A 10332-nucleotide genomic window follows, 5' to 3' on the forward strand; every position below is an offset into this window, starting at 1 on the left:
CTTTCACCAGGCTGGCTACAGGCCTGATGATATATATTTTGATTTTGTTTGACTTGTAATTATCACAGACTATAAGAATAAAAATAGGCTAATAGTTTGGCGGTAGTCGCAAAATGCATATTTAAAGATGATTTCATCATGTGTGTCGACAATTCTAATATCAGACCAATTTTGTGTTTAGTAGACGTCTAAAAGACATCTAAACGTAGACAGCTTGGCTAAAACAAGGCTAATCTTGGGCTGTCAGTAAAAATCTAATAGGCATCTAAGAATAGCCCAAAACTAGACTAGTCGTTAAATAGACATAAATACTTTATATGTGTTGTCATTCATTTCTGTTTGTTTGATGACTAGTCTAGATTTGGCCTATTCTCAGATGTCTATTAGATTTTGACTGACAGACTAAATTTAGCCTTGTTTTAGCCATGTTTAAACGTCTATTAGACCTCTATTAGACACCTTTTAAAAGCAAAAAAAAAAAATGCTTGCTGGCATAGGTTGTTCGGGGGATTCAGACAATTAAGATTTTATTCATTTAATGAAATATAAATATAATATACATTCTAAAAAACGTTGAGTTATTTATTAAACCCAATGGTTGAGTTAAACATATTTGGTGCTTCGTTGGGTTATTTTTCAACTTTAAAAGGTAATTTATTAATATCTCAACCAGTTGAGTTAAATATTTGTTGCTTTGTTGGGTTATTTTTAACCTTTATTTGCTTATTTAGTTAATAACTATATAATAAAATAATGATTTTTTAACTAATTTAATCTCCCAAGCCCCAAATAATTTTTTTTCTGTGATTTCCTACATCCTATGGGTTAAAACAAAGTCTATAATTTACAGTTTTTACGTTTTGTTTTTATTTTTAATTTAACAGCATGTCCACCGTTGTGAACCACAGGACCATTTTAGTTCAAAATGACCACCAATCTCAAAACTTTACAGGATATGGCTGTAAAGGGATATTAATCCAATATTATTATAACTAAAATAAACAAAAGCCAGTTTTCCTTTTGTATTGAAATTCCTGAAACAGTTTAGTGTGAGAAAAAAAAAAGAAGTGATGTTAATTCAAAACAAATTTAACATAAAAGTTATTTAAAACTGATTGTCATTTTCTAATTGTCTCTAATTTTCTGATTGTCAGACTCTAAGTCAAATATCTTATAAATAATCCTCCCTGCTTCAGTTCTGCCCTCTACAACATGCAGTCATTAAATACATTAAGATGGTCCTGGTGTCCACTATAGTGGACATTTAAAAAGGGATGATATTTTGAAACACAAACAAGTTAACCGCTTTAAAAGCTAAATGTATTGTTCCTGACACTTTAATAAACAAATATATGTAATAATAATCGTAAAAAAAAGAAAAACATTTAAAAAGCCAATTTTACATGCCTCTCTCTTTCCCATAAAATGTGCTTGTTTGTATGCCGGCCATTTTGGATGCATTGTAAGACCTAGCATGCCAGCCAATCAAATGACATATCACTGGAAAGCCCAGGATGTCCTCTGAACAGTACAACAGGACTTGACAGAGTAGCTCAAAAAAATTGAAGTTTCTGTTTATTTGATCTAGTTTTGGTCTATTCTTAGATGACTATTAGATTTTGACTGACAGACTAAATTTAGCATAGTTTTAGCCATGTTTAGATGTCTATAAGACATCTATTAGACATCTTTAAAAAATGCTTGCTGGGATAGGCTGTTCAGGTATTCAGACGATTAAGATTTTATTTATTGAATAAAATATGAACATAAGATACATTCTAAAAAATGTTGAGTTATTTATTAAACCCAATGGTGGAGTTAAACATATTTGGTGCTTTGTTGGGTTATTTTCAACACAATAATGTTGTATTTTAAATCAAATTACCTCTCCATGTCATGTTTTTTATTACTGTTTCATCAGCACTCTTAATTTTTGATGATACAATCTCGTGCTCCATAGCCGATCTATATTATTTATTTACACAGCCATAATTAAAAAAACAAAAAAAAAACAAAACAACTAGTAGTACCAGAACTAGTACCAAATAATACTAGTACCAGAATGGAAAAAAAATAAAAATTATTAAAATTAACCCATAGTTGGGAAGGTGCTATAATGACCTATAGGTGGGTTATATGTTGGGGTATTTTAACCCAGCTATTTTAACTAAGTATTGAACATTGTAGACACTGAGCGAAGCCTGCTGCAGCTGCTGGACGGTCTCTACAGCACACAGAGCTCCATATTCTGCTTCATCAACACATGATTTTGTGCTTGCACATTTATAACTGTCTGGGCTTTGTTCTGTTTCTTCATTGTTTGTGATTCTTGATTTATTTTAGCAAAAGTGTCTGCAACTGAAATGTAATGGAAATAAAGCATTTTCAGTATTTTTGAAAACTGTATAATATATATTTACACAGCCATAAATCTAAAATTAATAGTAATACTAGTAATAGTAGCAGTAGTAAAACCAGAATGAAAAAAAAAAAAACATTTAATCAAAATAACAAAGTTGGAAGATGCTATAATAACCCATAGTTGGGTTATATGTTGGGGTATTTTAACCCAATTATTTTAACATTGTATGTGTAGTCATTCATTTCTGTTTATTTTATCTAGTTTTGACCTATTCTTAGATGTCTATTAGATTTTGACTGACAGACTAAATTTAGCCTTGATGTTTAGACGTCTATTAGACATCTATTGGACATCTTTAAAAACGCTTGCTGGGATAGGCTGTTCAGGGATTCAGACGTTTAAGATTTTATTTATTTAATAAAATATGAGTATAATATAGTGTTTTACAAACCCTTGATGCAGTTTAAACTTGGTTCTGCACAACTCACAACAACTTTATTTAAAAAATAGGCTACCCACTTTATTTTACTTTTGCTAAAATCAGTTTGCGATATTTATGCTTAATCTCTACTGTTAGTTTTAACACTGACCAAACTGCTTCTATGAAATAAGCTTCCTCCAGCCAGCGTGTGTTTTATTGTTTGCGCAAATACTTGTAGTGTGAGGTTGTTTCCTGGCAGTGAGCTTAGAGGATGCTCTACACAGGCGCTGCAGTGCTATGTTATATCAGCCAGTTAGTGACTCATCCCTCTCTTGCTCTCATGATGTAGAGACGCAAAACCAACCATCAATCAACCCCTCCCTCCTGTACACGTCAAGGATAGATCTCTGCAGTGAAAGAAAGCCCGGACAGACTTGTCATGTCCAATGCATTAGGCACTTCTCACTAAGACTCCAGTTTAGTTACATTTCCAGGCACAAACCTGACCAAAATGCTCTGCTGTGTAAAAAAAGCACCCATTTCTTTCTTCAGAAAATACAAATAAAATTGCTAAAAAGTGCTAATATGTTAACTCAAATAGCCTAGATCGTTTTAATATAATTTATATAGACTTATATCATTGTTTAAAATGCTTATGGCTAGGTTAGTGGTCATTATTAGTATTTCAAACAAGTGATCTAATAGATGATGGCAATTTGTGAATTTCCATAAATAAATCCGACGTCACTACTCGTGTACCTAAATGGACTCCAGCACAGTGTATTAAATATGTCTTGTTGGCGCCTGGGCTTTGGCTGAACTCCCGCCTCACGTGTGATGTCACGGAGGACGCCGTTAGTGACGCGGTGGATGATGTGTGTCTGCTCTTCATCGGGATGCGAACTGGAATTTGCCTAGTAAAACAAAGACAAGTATTTACTGTTGTGGTAAACAATTCTAAAAGGTTTAGTTGACACCTCAGTTCACCCGCTGTTATTTGACGGCGCAATTGGGTAAGTTTATATAAAGGAGTGGGCAGTTTTGTTTTCGCTCTGCGTGAATGAGCGCTTTAAATCATTAAAGAACAGTTAACCGTTAAACCGCCAGCTCTTTTGCGTCATAAGCTGCAACTCCCACGAAGCACAGCTCTTGTTCAAGCATTAATTCATTATTTTAAAGGCTATTTATATGTGTAGACTTGGTCTGCGTGTACTTTCTTTTGTTCTCTGGTAATACAGTTCCTCTTATCAACATAATAATTGTAATTTTGTCAAATAATTTTATTGAAGACCCATTTTCAGAAAGAAAAGGATTCTCTGTTTTACATACAGTGTGTGTGTGTGTGTGTGTGTATGTGTGTGTGTGTCTATATATATATATATATATATATATATATATATATATATATATATATATATATATATATATATATATATATATATATAATTAAAAAAAAAATTTTTAAGGACAAAATTATTAGCCCCATTAACCATTTTTTGCGATAGTCTACAGAACAAATAACTTGCCTAATTACCCTATAACCTGCCTAGTTAGCCTAATTAACTTAGTTAAGCCTTTAAAAAGCTGTATATAGAAGTGTCTTCAAAAATATCTAGTCAAATATTATTTACTGTCATCATGGTAAAGATAAAATAAATCTGTTATTAGAAATGAGTTATTAAAACTATGTCTAGAAATGTGTGGAATAAATATCTCCATCAAACAGAAGTTGTGGAAAAAAAATAAACGGGGCTAACAATTCAGGGGCTAATAATTCTGACTTCAACTGTATTTTGTCCTCATATAACATAGGCAAAGAAAAAGGGAAAAAAAAAAGAAAAACAATATGAAAATCAATAAAAATAAATCCCACCCACATAACAAGCCAACTTGTTTACAAAGACCTGTTTAAACAGCAGATTGCAGATTAAACAGAGTATGACAAAGCATATTAAAACATCACAGAAATGATGCATTATTCCACAAGGTTTTTTAAGGTAACATGAAAGGATTGTACATTTTGTCAAATTGTTCAAGTTTATTTTTTAATCTAATTCACTCCAACTTAACTTCTTCAAGCTGCAGTTTACATGTAGGGGATTCTTTTTTTCCAAAAAAAGTAGCAGTAGCTTGGCAGTAAACAGAATAAATGCAATTAATGTCATGTATTTGACAACAAATGTGTTTGTTCAGAGAATGCCAGAATTAAAAGCATTAGATCAGCATTTCAAGATATTCATTTCAATGATACAATAAAAAAAATAAATAAATAAATAAACCGTGAGATAGATTAGCCTGATCTCTTGAGAAAATGTAAGTATTTTACATTTTGTCAGTTTAGTAGGTAGTTAATTCAGTCGTACGAAAATGTACAATTTTATAAAGCCCCACCCCTAACCCCAACTTTCATTGGGTGATGATCAAATCGCACTAAATTGTACGAATTAGATTGTACGAATTCATACGAATTAGCCACCAAATCAAAAAGTTACGAATTGCCGTGAGATTGCAGTTGATAGATCCTCATCTGATTAATTACATTTGTCGCAAAAAGGTGAAGTATTCATTCATTCATTTTCTTGTCAGCTTAGTCCCTTTATTAATCTGGGGTCGCCACAGCGGAATGAACCGCCAACTTATCCAGCAAGTTTTTACACAGTGGATGCCCTTCCAGCCACAAGCCATCTCGGAAACATCCACAGATACACACACACACACTCATACACTACAGACAATTTAGCCTACCCAATTTACCTGTACCGGGGAAACCGGAGCACCCGGAGGAAACCCACGCAACCGCAGGGAGAACTTCACACAGAAACGCCAACTGAGCCGAGGATTGAACCAGCGACCCAGCAACTTTCTTGCTGTGAGGCGAACGTGATACCCATTGCGTCGCCAAGGTGAAGTATTTTGGAGTAATAGTAATTGTAAATGAAAAAGTAAAATAACACTATTTAATGATTATGTTGAAAATGTACATTTTGTGGAACATGTTTCATCCAGCCTGATCTCACGAGAAAACTTAAGTATTTTACATTTTGCCAGTTTAGTGGCTAATTCATACGAATTCATACGAGTTCAGTTGTACAAAATTGTACGATTTTAAAAAGAAGGCGTGGCACCTAACCCCACCCCTAAACCCAACCGTCATTGTGGATGAGCAAATCGTACTAAATTGTACAAATTAGATCGTACGAATTCATACGAATTGGCCACTAAATAAAAAAGTTACGAATTGCCGTGAGATTGTGTTGGTTTCATCACGTTCCATGCAGTGCAGGAGCGTTTTTGGAGCACTGGTGTGTCCCACATTAATAGATGTTCATTCATTTTCCTTCGGCTTAGTCCAGGGGTGTCAAACGTACAACCTGCGAGTCGGATCAGGCCTGCAAACAGGTTTAATCTGTCCTGCGAGATGATTTTGTAAAGTCTCAAAACGCTCTGCAATTTTTCAATAAAAGAAGCTGCTGTTCCAATTGTGTCCACAACTTCAAACAGTTAATTTCATCTGATAAAGCAGGGATTCTCAACCAGTGAGCACTAGTGGGCCTCAGCGATCCTACAGGTGGGCCACGAATTTAAAATTAACTCAATATAATATTATAATTTTTGGATTTCATTATTAATATGCTATATTAAAACTCGTAAGTCTGTTCATTCACAAACTATGCGTAAAGTGAAAGTGAAAGTCTCTCTTTGTGTATTATTGTGTGAATAAGTAATATATCTGCATAGTTGTCCAAATTAATATATATATGGCAAGGCAGTGGCGCAGAAGGTAGTGCTGGCGCCTCACAGCAATAAGGTCGCTGGTTCGAACCTCGGCTCAGTTGGTGTTTCTGTGTGGAGTTTGCATGTTCTCCCTGCCTTCGCGAGGGTTTCCTCTGGGTGCTCCGGTTTCCCCCACAATCTAAAGACATGTGGTACAGATGAATTGGGTAGGCTAAATTGTCCATAGTGTGTGAATGTGTGTGTGGATGTTTCCCAAAGATGGGTTGTGGCTGGAAGGGCATCTACTGGGTAAAAACTTGCTGGATAAGTTGGTGGTTCATTCTGCTGTGGTGACCCCAGATTAATAAAGGGACTAAGCCGACAAGAAAATGAATGAATATATATATATATATATATATATATATATATATATATATATATATATATATATATATAACATTTGTACATATATTTATAATAAATAAAGGTTTAAATGAGCATTTCATACAAATATTTTTGAGAAAAGATATTTTTCAGGTTTGCTACAAAAATTGATCAGAGAAAAAAGTGGGCCCAAAGTGAAAAAGGTTGAGAATCCCTGCCATAAAGAATTCTGAATCAGCATCAGTTTTACAATCTTCTCAGAGAGAAAGACCACATCTATAGCCTGCCATACCACAATGAGGTGTTTTCACAAGGAAATGTAACTATTTCACATTTTGTCAGTTTTGTGGCTAATTCATACAAGTTCAGTTGTGCGAATATGTTCGTTATAAAAAAAGAGGCGTGGCATCCACACCCCTAAACCCAACTATCATTGGTGGATGAGCAAAGTGTGCTGAATTGTACGAATGAAGTTGTGTGAATTCACATAAATAAGCTAAATCAGAAAGTTACGAGTTTCTGTGAGATCGTGTTGTCCTCACGCTCAAGCTTTATGTTGAGCATATTAAAACAAAGAAAACAATCTTAAGTTGTTGTTTTTAGGTTATACATACCATGATTTTACTGGTCTGGCCCGCTTGGGAATAGATTTTCCTCCATGTGGCCCCTGAGCTAAAACGAGTTTGACACCCCTGGCTTAGTCCCTTTCTTCATCAGGCGTTGCCACATCGAAATTAACCGCCAACTTATCCAGCATATGTTTTTACCCAGAGGATGTCCTTCCAGCCAAAAGCCAGTCCTGGGAAACATCCACACACTCTTATTCACACATATACACTACAGCCAATTGACCTTACCCAATTCACCTATAGTGAATGTCTGAACATGCAAACTCCACACAGACAGGATAACTGTCCTAGCCAGGACGCGTACCAGCAACCTTCTTGCTGTGAGGGCACACTGTAAAGACTGAAAACTTAAACAAATTACTTTGACTTGTTACAATTAAATGAAATAAGTTTGTCACTTAATTTATGACAGTTTTCAGTAATAAATTAATTTAGTTCTTTTAGGTGTAACAAGTTTTAATAATTTATTTACGAAAGCAAGAATGGAACAGTACATACAGTACAGTACAAATCATTCATAAATCATTAATATTGTTAACATAATAATAGTAAAATAATTTCCTTCTCATCTATAATAATAAAAATAATAATACGTTTATGTTTTGTGGCAAGTACAGGTATAGCTCACTAGTAGCGAACAATACTTTTACTTGCCATAAATTGCAAAAACACTTGTCACACTTAAAATAAATAATTAATAAATAATTAAGTTTGTCAAAAATAATTAATTTAACTGTAACAAGTCGAAGTAATTTGTTTAAGTTTTCACTTTTTACGGTGCCATGGGCGTAGATTTAGGGTGGACTGAGGGGATGCGTCCCCACCAATACCTGCCAGCTATTGAAATGTCCCCACCAATAATTTAATCCACTTTAAAAAAAAAATCATGCAATCGTGCTGTCAACATTAACCTAGCCATGCAGAAAGCAATAATATCCAGTCTTCCCGCCCCTAAAACACATATGGATCTAATATAAGACATGTTTAAATTGTGCTATGGCTAAAATAAACAGAAGTCCTTATTAAACTCTCTCTTTATCAGCTAATACACATTTTTAACATTACATTTTCAGGCCTGTAGCCAGCTTGTTTTCTGAAAAACTGAACCTTTTTTGCAGTTATTTGCCTGATTTCTATTTAATAATGAGGTATAAATATTGCATTTTAGTGACATTTTAAGAACTAACTTTTGCTGGATTGTCTTGTCGGATAGTTATCATAACCTCTCTTTTTGATGTACCAAAAAATGTTTCCAACCATTCTGTCACATAGCTTACCATACTATTTTACTATTTTAAGTGTTTATTTACAAAGGTGCATTTAAACTGTATGTTTTATATTACAGTTTTATAAATAATGAAAATTTTGAATAAAAAATATGAAAAGAAACTTATTTCAAAAATACACTTTTACTATCATCTATCATTACATTTTATTTAGAAATCTGTTATTTTAAATTAAACACTGAAGCCTACAGGCAAATATCAAACTGGCCAGTACAATTAACTTTCCTCAGTCAGAATTTGGCCATTTGAATAATAAGAAAAATATTAACACATAAAAAAACATAATAATAATCCAACTTTTGGTCTTTCGAACCATCAGAACATCTCTTGGCTGCAGGCCTGAAACTTTATAAAATGTATTGTATGAAGAGAGGATTAATTAATTTATTTTAATAGCAGTTAAATAAATAATATCAGCATTATATAAATATTATTTGATTCACACGTCCCCACCAATGTCAAGTGCTAACCCTTGAGCCACTGTGCCGCCTTTAATAGATGTTATAATAGCATATGTACAGTGTAAAATAGCCGGCTGTTATCACGTAATAAGTATTAATTCTTAAAAATAAAATTTATTTTTGTTATTGTATAAGCCATGTGAATGTACATTATGCTTATTAAAATTAAATAATTAAACAAAAAATATTTCAGTTAAAAGATTGTACTGATATTACAGAGATTTTTTTGGATTTCCAAAAAAAATAAAAAATCTAAGTAGTGGTAAACAATTTATTTGGGCTGAATTTAAACAAATTAAGTTAAACATTACTCAGTTTAATTTGTTTAAAATCAACACATAATTAGTTTGCAACAATTTTGCAGACATGATTTTTTTTTTTCAGCGTAGCTCATGCAATGCAATGTTTAATGAGAAACGCAACTGCTGGTATCAGTGATTTTCAAAGTAGACAAGTACTTTCAAAGTAGTATTTAGGGGGTGGGGGTTTCCATGCAGTACTACATTGAATGGATTTTCACCACATACTTATGCAGACAGATCTCGATGTAATATAAAACTTTTCATTTTTAAATATGACTTGGTTATTATCTTATCTTAACAAAACAATCGTTCTAGTATACGAGGGAGTCTCAATAGATGAGCAATATGTTATCCAGCATTGCTTCTCTCAATGTTTGTTGTGACCTTAGAGTGATGAGATTGTCTGATCAATCAGAATCAAGTGCTTCAGAGAGCCGTGTAATAATGAGTCGCTTTATATTCAGAAATCATACAAATTGCCATTTTGAAACCCAGACAGTTGTGGAAATAACCAAACCACATCACTGGGGGTGGGAGGGGGTTCCATGTACTTTTGTTATCAATATCTATCTATTGTAAGTGTGTATGTGTCAATCTTAAATTGTCTACAAAAAAAAAATGGCTGAAATAATCATTTGGGAAGACCAATATGACAAACAAAAAAAGCAGTAACAGTTAGATTGACTAAAGCTTTACATAAATAAATCAATTATAAGCAGAAAGACAATTAAGTTAACCTTTTTATTTTAGATGTATTTATTATTTAAATCAAT

Source organism: Danio rerio, chromosome 14, assembly GCF_049306965.1.
Source record: "Danio rerio strain Tuebingen ecotype United States chromosome 14, GRCz12tu, whole genome shotgun sequence".
NCBI lineage: Eukaryota > Metazoa > Chordata > Actinopteri > Cypriniformes > Danionidae > Danio > Danio rerio.